The sequence below is a fragment of the Amblyomma maculatum genome, chromosome 10, assembly GCF_055883805.1.
Source record: "Amblyomma maculatum isolate TAMU_Amacu chromosome 10, ASM5588380v1, whole genome shotgun sequence".
NCBI classification, from domain to species: domain Eukaryota; kingdom Metazoa; phylum Arthropoda; class Arachnida; order Ixodida; family Ixodidae; genus Amblyomma; species Amblyomma maculatum.
Genome location: NC_139353.1, coordinates 137371974 through 137389340, shown reverse-complemented (window position 1 = coordinate 137389340; position 17367 = coordinate 137371974). Strand labels below are relative to the sequence as shown.

Sequence of the window (17367 nt, the reverse complement as noted above, 5' to 3'; positions counted from 1 at the left end):
TCCCAGATCCCTACTGTGTTATAATAACTGCAATACAATCAAGTTTCGCAACACATTGCCGCTGGTGCGGAGCGCGGCTCATGGTCTGCACGCTCACGCTGGCTCCGCTGCTGAGGCGTCAACGAAATTTACATCTTTGTTTTACTTATGCAATGGGATTGGCAATAAGGCAGTTCCATGAGAGACCATTTACTTTAGCGCTGACCAATTACGAAGCGTCGTCGGATGTGCCTTCGATGCGAAACCATTTAGGCCTATAGCGAAGACTAGGAAATCGCGCTCGGCGAGAGTGCCGTTGTCTGCCGCGCCAGCGGGTGGGGCCGCATTCGTAAGCAGCGTGCTTATGTGCTCTGAATTTCTCGTCTTCGTTCATCGTGCAGCTGAGAGCGCATGTTTTTCCAAGTTTTGCTCAACAATATGTAGTGTAAACGAGGCTGCTACGACGTATACGGGACGGTGGTGGTGGTGGAAAGCATTTATTACAAAAGGGGAGGTTACTTGGAGAGCCATCCCTAGCGGGCCGCTCCCCTTACAATACTAGGTGGAGACCCTTATTCTGGGAATCCATTGGTCTGGGCCGCCACACGAGCTCGCTGGACCAGCGCTTGCTGTGCCGCTAGATCCAGGCAACCGAGAAGGGCCGCCTCCCAGTCCTCTCGGGTGAGGGGAAGGGGTTATGGGTAAAAGAGACGGGTTTAGCTGGCATGTCCAGACCATGTGAGGACGAACACCCATAAAAGCGTCGAGAGATGATACTTTATACACTACTTCTTTTATGTGCTGTTCTTGAACCGTGATTTAACTTGAAAGTATACATTGTTGAAGCAGGACAGCTCGATCGTATATCAAAATGGGTCGCACTTCATGTTAAATCAATGCGGCGATGACTGGAAAACATTTTTCGTAGTATTTGTATTCCGCGTTCGATAGCTTCCCGTACGGTTCATTCGCTTTGTGTTTGTGTGTACAAATACCATTGCGATTATGAAACATAAGTGAAAATACATGTATTGTGAAAGCTACAACATATACATCCTCACAGTTAACTCTGACGAGTTCGTCCTGCGGAAGTGGAGCGCTGTTCTTCGCTGTCGCCCCGGCCGCTAGTGATGTTCCCAACAGCTGCCGCCACGCCAAACGGATGGTATACGATTTGCTGGCGCGCTCAAACAAACCACAAAATAGCACCAAGGTGTCGGATAGCTTTCACGAACACCGCTAAACAGCACTTTTACACTGCCGCATCTCAGCGTCAACACGCACAGCACAGCCGAAGATGGCGTCAAGAGCAGCCGCAGCGGACTTTCCTAGTTTGGCTCATACGGGGCGCCACCATCGAACTAAGATGGCTGCGCCCAGGCGTCGAAACTAAAATTGTCTATAGCTAGGAGCGCGCGACCAAAATCGACCAACTTGGAGAAGGAGAGCCCGGCAGCTGCTCAGCGGCACAGAAGAGGGTAGAAGTTAAACTCATCCGATCACGAGGTGGTCGCCCTGCTGGTGGCTGCTGCTAATAGAAGGAATGAGAGTTAGAGAGCTAATTCTAAGCGTACCCATGCAGCTGTTGCTTTCGCATCTGAAATAGGAAGGGGAGCTAAACCACTGCCAATTTTGTCTTAGTTTCTTCCGTATGCAGATAGTCAGTTTGGTAATGGTTTGATTTGGTTTTATGTTCTTGATACTGCTGAATTTCTTGGCGCATGCTCACTAAGTGAAAGGTGTTTCTTTGACCACGCATCAGTTGTTAGTGCGCTCTTGTCCGTTTTGCCCTCTTCGGTGTCTTCGTTTATATCTGCACCGTTTTATCAGACTCATTCATTCGGCTATTGCCTTTATTCTAGCGTCACCAACATAATGTGCAAATTCTTTCTATTCTTCAGCCTCCCTATTCAAGCTTAAAATTGGCAGCTATCTTTTCGGTCATTTATCATTGCCCAGTTGAAAGTTCAGTTAGCAACTCAGGTCACTGCGTTCCTGACTGCCTAAATCATCACAATGATATCTGCCACCATCTTCATATACTACTGCCAATCTTAGTTTTTTTTTTTTTATCCAAAGAGAAAATGGACAGGAATCGCATTCCTGCCGGGGCAGTTCAACACACTATTGCAGCGCGCTCCAAGTCATTCATTGGAAATCCCATAAGGTGCAACATCCACCCCTCGCGTAATATCCGTATACAGGAACCTTACAAGCATCAATAATTAAATATAAATTTTGCAATTTTGCTAGTAGCCTCTCTGCGTTCGATGGAGGGAATGCGTGCGTGGGAAAGGATAGAAGAGAAATTAAATTTTCAAGCGCAATCTCTAATCAACAAAATCACATTAAATGCGTAATTTCCATCACCGCTAAAGGTGTTTAAAAAGAACATACGGCAATATTTCAATGACTATCTCGAGTAGTAGTGGTAGCAGTCGTTGTAGTTCAGTTTGTTCTCAATATGGCACCACACTACTTAGTACTTAGTCCTCATTTTCCTTGGTCGCAGAGAGGCAAGCGAGACTATTTCTTTGAATGCTGTCAAAGTTCTTAAAATTTTTTGTGCCTTAAAACTAGGCAACGGTCACTGCTTGTGAGGGCCCTGCATTTCAATAGCAGGAGTGCTTCAGTCATGACTGTTCGGCAGAAATGCTTGCGACTAGAACTGCCTTTTCTCTCATTTCAGGTCAAGGTTTCTCAGACGGCACTGCGGTTGCGGTAAATCAACTATACCTTGCCTGCTGAAGGAACTACGGCCATAACATGAATACCATCTCCAAATCTGGGTTCACAGCCAAGAGATAAAACTTGGTAATACCAAAGAAGCCGTCAAAACCGTGCTGCAGATTCCTGTTACCTGCTTTTACACGTATGTTTGATAGACGCGGGTCATAGGTTTTCAACTTATGTGTATCTGCCCAGCACCGTATTACATTTGCTAATAACCATTACTAGTTCAACAAGTGAAGCTACAACTGATGCTGTTAATTTGAAAACGTGTACACGTTTTATTGAAGAGAGGATTCTCCTGCTGACAGCGGCGCAAAGGCTTTGCATACCGAATGCTTGGTAGCATTTATTCTTTTCTGGGCAAAAATTCAGAAACGCGGCTTCTAAAGCATATTCGGGAATCCACTTTGATTGTCGTTTGTTTGGCACTGTCACTGCTCCTATTTCTTGACTTATTGAAAACATTACTGTAGATATGAACGCGCATCGTGGTTTTTATTAATTTGATACCCAGTTATACTGAAGCTCAATTCCTAGAAGAATTATATGAATGACTTCTCATAAGAACAATAGTTAGTCGACATTTATCCGTTTGAACTGGCCTCAGAACACATAGTTGCGCAAATTTATCAGAAGACCATCAGCTCAACAAGCCTCTTCTCTACTCGTCAAAGTAGCAGATGCTTTTCTTTAAAGAGTTGGCTCTCTAAAGCCAACACAAGCGTAAAAGGACATAATGTCAAACGCTTGTAGTGTGGCCCAAGTATTATTTGTTATTGTTCTGTTCGGGAAACCTCTAACTTTTGAATCACATTGCAAAGGGGCGGATAGTCCTGAAGCGTGCATTTTACCTGGTTTGGTGAGACAGGCGTCTGCCTTTCTGGAAGAGAGGGCAGGTCCGAAGGATACGATGGCTTTCATCACGTGTGGAAACCAGAGGGGCCCCTTTGACAATTCTGTAATGAGGGCCTTTCCCCAAAAAGCGACAAGCTGGTCTTGCTGCAGCGATGAATTGGAGGCTGCCGTTGAAAGAAACAGGTTGTTCAATGTGCGTACAGTTCTTGTGGTTGTTGGCAGCCATAAAGCAAAGAAATCTTGCATGCGACGAATTTTAAGAAATTTCTTCCTGGTTTACTTTACTGAATGGATTGTATTTCACAGTGACCAACGTTTTCTGCAGCAGGAATATTTAGACGCACTCGGTACCAAATTCTTACAGTGTGATGGTCCACAATTTAGAACTAGAAAATCAGAAAGCCACGCCAATCTATTGAATGTGTTCGTTTTCTCTCGGAGCTGTGCTATCAGAGACGCCAAAGGCGGGATGCGTATTACGTTACCACCTGATGGTAAAAAAATCACAATCGCGTGCAGAATAATTGCATCTGGAACCCAAGCCTTGAGCACATGCACACTTAAGACCTACTCTGTAATACACACAGCACTGCTCGCACAGAACGCATCGATTCGGTTTAAGGCGTACTGGAACCCATTTAATGCCATTGAGGCCGTATACCGCGGCTATGCAGACCTGGTAGAGGTGCCCTGGCATGCTGATTCCGTTGTGCTTCATCACTTTCACATTTCGCCAGTTGTTTATTACTCAGAGGAGACATTTTTCACGGCAAGAAATTCGTACAACTTCAAATTTTCATTCTTCACTGCGTTGACGCACTCGTTGTGGTTCTTTCTGATAATTTCATTGATCCTGCTTACATCTTGGCTTGTTCTGGCCTGCGGTAACTTTTACGGATTTTGGTCACATCTCTGATGATGCTGACTCAGCGTTGTTGTTGATAGCGTCGTTCTTTTCGACTTCAGTGCCGATGTACAGCACTCCCAGCGGAAGAGCCCTTCGCCCCTCCTGGTCATGTCGCAAAACGTTCCTTCTCACCTGGATGATGAGTGTTTTACCTTTGTCAGTTTTCTTATGGGGGGAACTAATTTCCCGTCTATGCGTCACGGTGTCGCCCAATTTCGTCGACACTTTGGAAGAGCTCGAAATTGCATTGGATAACCATAAACTAGTGCCCTGCGTTTCAAGTGATTTCGGCCAGCTCAGGGAATCGGGAAAGAGCACCGTCTTCAGTACCGCTCTGCACTCCAAGTTGAAGGCCGCGTTTCAGCGAAATGAGAAGAAAATGCGCCTCACCTTCGATAATCCCGAAGGCTGTTTTCGGTCTGCGCGACGGTCGGGCTTTGCGTGCTTCATGCCGGGAATGGGGATATATGAAAAAGCACAACTCTCTAAGGGCCTTGTTGAATCACGAGAGCGAATGCTGCCCGCATATGAGATAATTGGTATCCGAAAAGATTATCCCTACATAGTAATCTACAGCAATCTCTGGCGCCGCGCAATGGAAACTGCCCTGCATCCTGCTGATGAGCGATGGAAGGAGGCGTTCTCCTTCAGAATGACTACTGGGCGTCCGGACAAAGAAAGCCTAAAAGTTCATTTCACCCAAGTTCAAGAACTGGCGGGATTTTTTGCTTCCACTGGGGTCCTTCTCATCATAGCTTTTGTCGTGTTTTTCTTCGAGTTGGCAATTGGTAAATGCGGGACGCCACGATTGTCACGTACGAAATGTAGGAAGCAGAACACACGTCCCGTGATTTAGGATCTGAAAATCACAAGACGCATTAAGGAGGTAGGAGATACATCCAAGCAGAGGTTCGAAATGAAATGTTTCTAGCGCAGTCTGTGGCATCTACCGCGCTATTCGGGGGACATTGATTTGCCCTTTCAAGTGCATGATCGCGTCACCACATAGACACACATACGATGTTTGAATGTTACAGATTGAGTGGGAACAATAAACATAAAGACCTAACACTTATTTAGACCATGTCAAGTCGCAATGTGAGGGTTATGAAATCTGTTACAAGCACGGTCACATCGCTTATTCAGTGGTCAATGCAGACGGTAATAAGCGAGATGCCAGAATACTTACCGCAGTGCTTATAATGGGTCCCACAACTCTGTCATAGCAGCTGTATGGAATTGAAAATTTCATACGAGTAAGAATGGAGCATAATTTAGCAAATGGGACACGAGGTGTCAGGAAAAAGGCGACCGCTTATGTGACAGCTTGTAGATTGTTGATATTTGTGATTCGTGGCTCCTTTGAAATCACATTATATATATTATTATATGGGAACGCCTGAGGAAATTGGACAGTAACAGTTGGGCAGCTAAATTACTTAAATGCCTATACCAAACAATTGTTGACTGACAATGGAGGAAAAGAACTAGGAAACTAACCAGTGTATGCTGGTCATAAGAACGGAGAATAAAAAATGCGTTAAACAACAAGTGAAAAACACAGAAGGTAAAAGTGGATAACTTCTATTGAAAAGAAACAGAGTGTAGAACTATACCGAGAGTGGAAATGAAGGTCAGGAAGGAAGCTTTGTTTGATAACTCAAGAGGCATTGCGCTACGTTTTTGAAGCTAGATCACGGTGCCTTAGAACACGCAGCTGCAAAAAGAAATTTTACCAAGAAGCTGCACATGTGCACTATGTGGTAAATTCATAGAAATAATTGAACATCTCATACTCGAATGCGATGGTATCTATCCAAATGTCGATGCAGACGCCATCACTCTTCCTGACAGTGGTCGGGTGAACAAATCTGCGGTGGAAGCTAGCAAAAAGTGCTTTCAAGATTGGTGGCTTAAAAGCAGAAAAGTGTCATGAGGTTTGTAATCTAGAAAACCTAATAATTGGAATGATTGTGTAGCTAACCGACCTAAAGCAATATTCAAGATATAGGGAAAGAAATGAGCATAGTAGAAACTGCTACCACCCCGTTTCAAAGGGGTCGCTCCTATATTCCATCCATGCATCCATCAATCAATCCATAAATCAATCAATCCATCAATCAATCAATCCATCAATCAATCAATCAATCCATCCATCCATCCATCCATCCATCCATCCACCCGTCCGTCCGTCCGTCCGTCCGTCCGTCCATCCATCCATCCATCCATCCATCCATCCATCCATCCATCCATCCATCCATCCATCCATCCATCCATCCATCCATCTGTCCGTCCGTCCATCCATACATCATCATTCTCAGCCTGACTATAGACTATCATACATACATACATACATACATACATACATACATACATACATACATACATACATACATACATACATACATACATACATACATACATACATACATACATACATACATACATACATACATACATACATACATACATACATACATACATACATACATACATACATACATACATACATACATACATACATACATACATACATACATACAAGTGCCCTTCAAAAACGCTGCTTTTTGCCTCTTGATTCGCGATAAACGAACCAGCGTATTCAGCACCGTTATAAATACTCGTGTGACAGATAAAGTCCTTGCCCAGACGCTCTTTATGTAGCCCAGTTAGCAGACACACGCCATGTTAAGCTTCGACAGGGTGTCTAAACTGATGCCTGTAAGCACATGCAGGTTGAGTGCAAACGCCCTACGGAAGCTCTTCAAAAGCATTTGCTCTCCTCGCTAGGATATGTGTTACTGCAGGGCGAATGACACAGCAACCATCATTACAGGCTGCCTGTAAAGCGGCTCGAGCTATGACGTTATTGCACAATGGAGCGGTAGGCTTGATAGGCAATAAAGGTGGCGGTACCCAAAGAGCTTAGCGCATCCATCACCGAACCATGAAATCGGAAATAAATTCTCCTGGTTATTCTCAGTATAGTGTATGATTCACCGGTAAAATAGTATTTCATTGCTTGCCCTATGCCCCGACCCCTTTCCTTGCTTTTCTTCTCCGACAGCAACAGCGTATCAAAACCCCTGTCAGTAATAGTGGCTCTGCACAGAAGTCTCCTTGGTGCCTCGTTAACTTGGCTTGCGAACTGAGGCTTCCCATGAAATCTTGATTCGTTCTGTGTCAACGCAAAGCCCTCTTCTTTCCCTCGTTCGACTCTGTGAGTTACAAGGCGTCCCACGCGGGTAGAAATTGATAAGTGGATACATTTTCTTTCAAAGGAAGCGACCGGATGCGATGATGATACGAGCATAACCTAAAGCACAGGCTTCAAAGCATAAAATGTTCGACGACCCGCTAGCTATACGGGATGGGCTGTTGCGAGGTCTACTTTAAAAAGTGCAGACATGTATACCAGTTAAACTTACTTATCCGAACGTAGCTCTCTTATAAATTGGTATAGACAAGCGTCATGTTTGTAAACAAAGGTGGCGTTGCGATCGGCAAAAGCGATCGGCAAAGGATGTAGGCAAAAGCGCAGCGTGACTACACTGCGCAAAGCGACGCTGCCTTCGAAACCAGTTCGCGCGGGCGAATGTTATGGAACGTAAGCTTCGTTTTTGCTATGGTGGCTAGAAGGTGGCAGTGTGACAGGCGTGAGCCGGCGGAGTGCACAGGGGAGCGATGAAAGCTGTAGATGGCGCTACTTGCCCCTGGTGTGCAGCTGTCGCAGCGGTTGAAGGGGGCGGAGCAGCACCTAGCACGCGCTCCGCGTGAACTTTGCGTTGCAATTGAATTTGTGTGACGCGCTGTGCAAGCATCACGAAAGGTCTGCAGCTGAGAGATGCATTACTAAGAAGAGCGAAATTTCTGCAGAGAACAGAGAATGAAAAGATACATTATTCGTTCCATTGGAACGCGAAACAGAAGCCTAGCCGCGCGATTTGAAAACGGATCTCATTTGACTTCTGAACGCACAGCTGAACATTCAATCTGGACGCGCTGGTTTTCGCTAAGTGGACAACGAACACTGATAATTCAGAATGCTAACTGTGTCATCCGGCCATCCGCTGCATATATAACGAGTTCCCATAGAAAAAAAAAAAACTTACTAGCAATTCCGCGCAAGACAACTCGGGGCAATGACATTGTCTTCGTTGCTCTATTCTCTGTTGGCATCTGCATACGTCCAAAATATGTCGTTTATGGAAGCTGCAGCTTTAAAAAAAAACGTGCATGTGTGAGTGCACGTTCTGGCGAACCTCAACATGCACTCTATCTTTCCCATCATTGCTTTTGTTGTACAAGTCCGTAGGACCAGAAAAATGACTTTTATTACACAGCAAACTATCCACATGCACAAAATGTCCACAAGAACATAACTGATTTTTTTTATTAATGGTACAGCGATCTAAGTGCGCACATTAGACTCTACTTCACCCTCCTTAGCTTCAAATGTTTCTGGCGCTCCCTCTGAATAGCCTCGTCCTTATTCAAAGACTTGGTAAAAAAAGAAGCCTAGTTATTACCACAAACTGGATAATTTTTGCAGTCAGCTGTTTGTGATGCAGCTCACATCCCACTTGGTTGAGTATTAAAGTGCTAAGAAATTGCACAAAATCGCGCATACTGAACGCATAGAGCTTTTCCTTTGAACAAAATAATGTGAATGCGTCCTCTAACACTTTAATGAGCGCAGCCAACTCAGCTCCAGGGTACAATAGGCCTTGCCTGTCAAAATGCCGAGTGAACACGCTATTTGTATTGGGTTCAGCTGCTGCTCTGGTGACTGTAAGGCCAGAAGCACAATCCTGGAAAGAAACTTTCCGACTAAACTTCCTGGCCCCATAACCGCCCATGTAAAAGAGGAGTCTGCTGTCACTTGTCTCAGCCACATAACTGTCGTGGTCTGAAGTAAGGCACAGCTGAATCACAGAGCCAGCATCATCAACATTACCAACCTTTAGCATGTCCTGAATTGTGTCCTGCATGCTAAAGGTATTATTATTTTCAGCTGTTGGTGAGCTAAAAAGGGCGCTAACAAGCTGGGCTGGACTGTTCCCTGATTTGGGCGGACGGGCAAGGTAATAGTAGCTGAGGCAGTTAACAGTTACAAGAAACTGTCCAGGGCTAGGGTGATCATTTGTCCCTGAGTATTGCCTGATAATGCCGAGCAAGTTTTCCAATTTGTCCTGACTTAGCCTTGAAGTCAGTAAATAATTAAAACCCAAAGCTTCCAGATATGTCAGAAGTGATAGTACACTGTGAATTGTAACGCGCAGTCCTTCAGCAGTAGTTTTGCTGATAAAGCCACCTCCGGTGCTCTTTGCCACATTTTCCCATTTATCTATAAAGTCGAGAAAAGCCTCAAGGTCAGCAACGCCCTGGGATGATGGCCTTAGTCCACTGCGTGGAAACCTCGAGGTTAGAAGGGATATGAGGCCACTCATGCGCTTCACAAGCTTTTCTGTTGGTGTAATCGAATCAAAAGAGTGCTTGAGGTGTGATTTCAGTATAAAGAGACCTTTTATCACTTCTTCGCTAAACAGTGTGAAGGCCAAGCTCACCTTCATTTTCTCGAAGCAGTTGGGTCTGATGTGAGCACTGGTTACATGTGGCATCGTTTTTAATGTTAAAAGACTTTTGTCCTTTTCTCATGCCAGCTGTATGTGTTCAATACATGCACGACCATCTGGAGTTGAGAAACCAGTGGCCACAAATGCATTCCTCACACACTTGACTAAATGTGGGAAATCAGAGCAAAAGTGGAGCTCTGCCGTGTCGTTTGAATGTCACACGGCTTGATGATGGTGAAAGAGAAATTAAGGATATTTTGAGCCATCTCTTTAAGTTTGATATCAAGCAGGAATGTGCATGCATATCAGGTGTTGTCTAAATAAATACACTCAGTCTTGAAGTGCCATGTTAAATAGGCTGAATGACCTCCAAATGCTGCGGTTCCATGAAGCACCGTCACAAGTCAAGAAATCAACACAGTCCTGCTCGTTCTGTCAGCAGTACTGCTTCCAGCAAAAGCTTTGACAGCATTTCAGCTTTGATGTTGCCTCTTAATGCAGACACAGCGAGTATTTGGGTCCAGTCACCTTCACAATAGACAACCCACATAGGCATCATGGAAAACTTATTTAAGAACGACACTGTTCACATGCCCAGTCTGTGTCACTGCATGCCTAATAAATCAAACATAATCAAATCCTTGTCTCTGCTTGTCCTGCTTCTTTTTTTTTTCATATAGCTGGGGTCATCTCATGCCTTTCCTTTACTACAACTGTGTTTTAAAAATAATCTACTATAGCAGATTATTTTTATAACACAGTTGTAGTAAAGGAAAGGCATGAGAGGACTTCTGTTTATATGTAACAATAAACAGTGACACAGAAGGTCTGTTAGCAGATAAAAGTCAATACAAACAGAATCACAGACCTTGAAATGGTTGGATGAGCATCACCATTCCATGATCTGCAGGAACGGTTTTTTCCTCTTCAGGTGTATGCTTTCCTAGGTCTACGAAACCTTGCACGGCACCTGAAATTACAAAGTTCCCATGATTATGCATACCATGCTAGAGGTACCAAGGTACCAAATATCATGGTAGAAGTAGCAGCGATTACCTCCAGTGAGCACCTGTGACTGTGCTTACCTGCAGCGTTGACGCTGAAGTGTTCGCATAACTTCATTTCATCGAACACTATGCCACCGTGCACTGCATTGATGTCCATATGCTCAGTTTTCACGGCGATGGCATTAAACACACTTTCACTGAAGCCAAATACACTTTTAAAATTCTGAACGTAGCGCTGTAGGCAGGTTCGGCCGTGCAAGATTAGGATCTTCTGTTTGCGCAGGTGTTCATATAGTTTGCGGCTTCTCATACGTAAGAGCACACATTCAAGAATCCATTCTTTCTCATAACGCATGCCGGATGTTGACTTTCTTGTTGCAGCTTTGAAGCAGGTCTTAATGGCCATTTGTTGTTTCAGAGGCAGTGCTTTGATACCATCACTTAGCACTTCATCCTCCATTTGCCTGCCTCATAGCTTCGATCAACCTCGTTGAGTTGCGAAGCTTTCTTTGTGCGGCTTGCCAGCGGCGGCGTGTGTTTACATGTTTTCTTAGCTGACTTATTGCCGCACGTGGCAGTTTCCTCCGTGATTGCTGGTTTTGAACTAGCCTTCTTAAATATTTGCAGTGGATACAAGGTCCCAGCACTTCGCATGTGAGAGCGCATTTGGGGGAAAAGTGGACGCCAGCAAACGATACATACTCGCTTGATTTCGCTGGTGTTAGTCCACAACCTGTGCAGATCATGACCTAGTGCGTAGCGTCGAGGGCTGATTGTGCTTCAGTGGATGATTTAACGATGCGCTCCGAGTGCTTTGAAGCTCGCACATAGACAAAGCACAGCACTGACCCCAGCTGGCTGCCTTCATGGAATGTTGCCGCTTTTTGCAGCTGCAAGTAACCGATCTCATCTCCGTCTCGCTCGCAAATGCCGAAAAAAGCAACATGCAGTTCTGCTGCAAATCTCAGTTTACTCCAGGAACTATCAGGCAGCTGAAGATTTTGGCAGATTCTTTCTACAATTTTCCCCGTCTTGTCTTGCGCTGGTAATAGACCCGGTGAAACGACAGCTACATCGTGTGAGTCCGGTGACTGGGCTGACTGCGCGTCGTCATCCGTGCTTTTCTTCCGCTTTGGAGGATGTGTCTTTTGGTCGCACAAATTCCTCACCTTCCGTTTCACAGGCACTTTCTTGGTGAAGTATTTGGGGGCATCAGGAAAGACTGTTATGATAGCGTCGACAGTCAGCTGCGGCCGATCACGTGGAATTTCGACTACTTCCCCATTTATAACGTGCCGAAAGGTCCTCTCGATGTACTTCAATTCGAAGTGGCGTTCGCAAACGACGCACTCGGTTGTAAGTTCCTTGTCAGCGCCCTTGATATTGCGCCACCACAGTTCGCGTTGAGCAGCATCTTTCGGCAGTTTGAAAAAGAGAGGCTTTCACTTTGCACGTTCTGTACCCGCTTTTGCACCCGGGTACAAAACACGTTCGCGCTTTCGACGCCATGAGCGAACGCAGCGTTATGCACTACACATCACAGGAAAAGCACACTGGCCACTTCACACCTTGAAATAATCACAGTTTCACAGGTGAGACGTTTCCCAGCTTTGAGGTGATCGCGGTCCACATGTAAACAAGCGCAGCCCACGCCGCATACGCCCGCGCTGTACACTCGCGCCCCGCCAGCTTCTCCTTCCCTTGTACACCAGGGCGCCGCAGCGCCCCTTGCGGCACCGGAAAATTTCATCGCGGATCGTGCTTCTCCCTCACAAGGCGCGGATGCGTCGCCCGTCACACTGCCCCTTTCTAGCCACCATAGTTCATGCGTAAAAATAGCTTGGTGTATGCCTGGTGAGTATTTCATCACGTTATCAGTCGATTACAGCTGGAATTACCTGGCGAAGAGCGCTGCATTGGCTTCCTTCTACGTGGCCTCAACAGCGCGAGGCTACGGCTCGTAGGTGACTGCCGTGAGTGATTATGTTAAATAAAAACAGAAAGAGAAATGTATAAGAAAGACTAATAGTTAACCCTGTTCAACTCCCGGGCATATTCTTAGCGCATGCAAGGAGGACGGCAATATGAATAACTTGAACTCTGTTGTTCATATGACGACTCAATTGACTGGCTTTCTGCTGCTTCAAGCACTCACTCTAAAGAACAATGTTATCGGCAACTATATATAGTAAACTAGAAATCACATTTCTAGCTCACTTTACCGACAATGTAATTCATAGCATTTGATGTCTAATAAGAAGAACTCAATCTTTTTGTTCTTTGTAACATGGTCGCAAAGTGCGCTGCCAACTTGTTTTCGCCTGATCGATAAAAATACGTTGGACGCCTTTCTCATCTTACAGACGTAGCAAGGTCATTCGCAGTACATCAGGAATGCCAGTAAGAAAGCTCGGATTTTGTTCTCCTTGCTCTATAGGAGAGACGCATGAGTGCAGATGCAACTTCTTCACGATCGCTTGCAGCGAAATTTGCGCGATCTGCTGAGTTTTTTTTTTAATATACTTGGACATTTTTGTTCAAATGCGCGTCATCTTAAGGCCCAACTCCATCGACATATCCTGGGCGTCGGCGCTCAGCGTCGGCGCTGTTGGCGTATGCAGAAGCCGGTTTGAGCATGCGCACGGTACGAGACGCCAGCAAACTTGAGCGGAGCGCCGAGATCTGTCCGTGCCAGATTTCGGCGTCAGCGTTCACGCAGGCGCCGAGCTGCTCACCCGCGTAGGTCTCTCAATGGCGCACGTCTAGGCGCCGTACACCAATGAAAGGACAGGGTGGCCGCGACCTCTGAATTTTGAATTTTCGCTCGCGCCGAGTCTTCGCGTGCTTTTTCTTTTTACTTTTTTTTTTTTGTCATCGCTTTGCATCGTCGCACGTGGCCGTGATGGCAAAACCCTTCGCCGCCCATCGGTTGATCTCAGCCGTGGAGGAACAAAACTCAAAAGACTCGTCTCAGCTACGGTCGCGGAAAACGGGACAAATTGATGTTGCGTCGATGGCGTTGCAGACTGTATTGAAAAGCCGAGAAAAATGTGGAAGATGTATACGTTTATTTGTGCAGAAGTAGAAAGTGTAAACTGTAATTAAGTTCCATGTCTAAATTACATCCCTCAACGCTTTAAAAAGCAGAAATTATTGAGTGAATATTAAAACTGCAACAACGTACCAGCGCGAATACAAGCGTCAGCAGTGAGCGCCAACTGCGCCAGCGCCGAGTCCCATGGAGATGCGCACTGCTTGTGACGCCCACTGTGGCACGGCGCTGACAGCGCCGACGCTGAGCGCCGACGCCTAGGATATGTCGTTGGAGTTGGGCCTTTATTCTGCTTATTTTGCACCCCTCATAGTCGATTCCATTTTGGGACAATAAACTCCATGTACCAACTATACTTAAATATCCTGCTCGATTAGAGCTAGATTGTACGCGCATATTTAATTCGTTCATAAAGATTTTATACTGATCTTCAAAAATGAAATTTAAAAATATAAGAAATAACGCTGCGTGACTGCCGGGATCATAACGACGTTTACTATAGAACCGATGATGAATCACTCGTTGAAACTCGCGAAAGTACAAACTGAGAAAAGCTATATTACATGTCCGGGTCTGTTATTGCTGGCAATATCGCACTGGAGTGACCGCTCAAGGTAATTGCAATCACTTTCCCAGCAGCTTTTGTGTCATTTATGTCTGAACATATGCACAGGCAGTACTGCAAGTGAATGGAACCCACAGTGCAGCTTCCCTGCGGGATCATACGCACATGGAATATATCGCGTCTGATCTTCGTATGAGTTGACAGTACATCAAAACAGGCACGAGCTGCAGGCGTTTGTTATTGCGCTATTCGTCGTGCCGCCGAATACCGCACCACAGCTCGCAGAAATGTAGGGAATTATGCCCGAAAACACAGCAATCGCTGCGCATTTAATGCAGATGGCCCGCGCTTTTGCCTACACCACGAAAGTCACTGCTGTCGCTAGCGCCGCTACATCTCCACTGACGTCACGGGCTGACACTTGTCTATACGGCCATACTAACGTTTCTTCTCTATGCAGGCTTTTTAGTTTTTGTCGGTCTCTGCATCGAACCGATCACGCTTCTATTCGCTACTGCTTCCCGGAGAGCTGTATCGGCTCGATGAACGGAATCAGCAGTCTGGCGGCTGCACCGAAACATTGACGCACTCGGAACGGGCACGCACATTACCCCTGGAGAGACTAAGGAACGAAGCGCCGGCGAAGCAGTTGTTAAACACCCCGCCCGGTCACATGGTAGCAGAGGGGAGAGTCTTCATGTCCACGACCGGGTCAATTGCTCGGTGGTCCCAGGTAGTGCTACGGACGAAGAAAATGAAGAGGAGAATGGCATGGGAGGGGCGGCGTTCGCGCTAGGCCCTCTGCGGCGGCTTGCCGCAGGTCAAATGCGCAAGTGAATGTCCTTGGAGGTTGCTGAGTGAAGTGCAGAGTTACACTCTGAAAAACGATTCTCCGTGCAGTGGGGCACAAATACGGCAATTTTATGTAGGGTAAGCCATCTGGAAGGATTATATTTTCAAAGCTGAGTGGTCACCTCAGGCCACGATTAATATTAAAGGTGGGAACACAGCACGGGCGAAACACTGGACACAAGTTTCTAGATAAAGTACCAGCCACGCTCCTCCGAACTGGGCCGCTGATCGCAGCGTCAGCGTCGATGTAGCGGTGAATCTTCGCTGGAAGACAATACCACATACGTCGACGGCTCTGTTACGATAGCAACCTGATGATATCTCGCTCATTAACACCTGATGATATCTCCTGATTTCTCCTGCGTGAACTGTTTGCGTGGCCCGAACTGTTTCTCCTCATTAACACATAGCCCGGTTTGTCCGATGTAGGAGCAACCGCGAGCAACTGGACGATGTGTAAATGAGCGAATCCGGGAACATGAAGGTAACGTAGAGCAAAATAAAGATGGCCCTAATATTCCGAAACATAGATCCTGCCCTTCAGGCACTTGTGAACCATGTTTTTCGGATGTGCGCATTCTCACAAGGAGTGGCAATACGATGGCCAGATGGCTAATTGAAGCATTTTATATCGGAAAGAAAGGTAATTTGGGTGCCAGCGACACGTCGATCAATCTGTACAATGCAGAGAAAGCGTTTCTTGAACATAGCTTATCTTATATGACATGATGCTGAATGTGTTCCTTGCACATATGTGCCGGCAGTGATATATATGTACTTTTCCTTCACAATAAATCAGTTGTGAGTGGCTGGCCCGTTCTTCTTTTATTGTGTGAGCGCGTGTTGTTTTAGCGCCTTTAACTTAGAATGAAGGGCACACGCAGTACTATACCGTACGGCGAAAAAACTAAACATAAGCAAAAGATAGAAGCCCTTGTTTTTTACTGCTTCATAAGATCACAGTACACATTCATTGAAATTGATCCGCTGGTCCGATGAATATCAGGTAGCTAAAAGTCCTCCGTATGCAGATACCAAAGAAATTAAAGATGCAACATGCACCCTCTCGAGCCGCAATTACTGCAACCATGTGGTGCGTCATTACCTAGCAGCGTTCTCGACAGACACCTTATATACCACAGATTTCCACGCACGATGCTTCATGAACACGAAACATATTTCATTGATGGTAGGGTAAAGCACGGCACAAACGCCATGTCAAAATCTAATTTCGCAGCCAATGACCTGATCCGACGTTAAATTGCTCTTGGTTATATTTTCCTCGACATTCTTTCAAAGGAATACCGTCAGGAAGATACAATCCACATTCGCTTTTATACCGAGACAAATGCTGTGTTCTCCGACGTTCCAGCGACCTCGCTGGTTTGTTACCCTCAGACGGGCGAGAGCGCCCCTAGCAGCTGCTCCTTTTCCCATATCAAACGTTCGACGTATCATGATCTGTGAAAGCATTCAAGGATTCTGGCACTACTGCTGGCTGACGTTTATATAACTTCTGCAATATTATACATAATAATTGTAATTTCTGCAATTAGTGATTCAAGGCCACATATACAAAATCAAAGCTCGCAGGCACCTGCTCTGAACAAAGACAGCGGAATAGATGAATATTTAGAAACGCAGTATATTTGCGAGTCAGAATGAACTTTGCCATTTTTTAGACATTCCTGCCCTGGGTTGTACTCTGGATTATTCCACGTGCATTTTATTGTGGTAAAACACAATCATAAAACTTTAACACTAAACGCACTTTACTCATAAAAATTCGGCATTGGGAGCTGATATTTAAACTTTACTGGAGAAGATGCAGAATGGGAAGA

The 17367-nt window shown here is 45.6% G+C and overlaps 1 pseudogene; it reads right to left on the bottom strand.

Annotated features, from left to right (window-relative positions):
• Positions 1-10380: 10380 nt before the first annotated feature.
• The window catches only part of LOC146177533 (uncharacterized), a 40508-nt pseudogene continuing 33521 nt past the window's right edge, over positions 10381-17367 (bottom strand).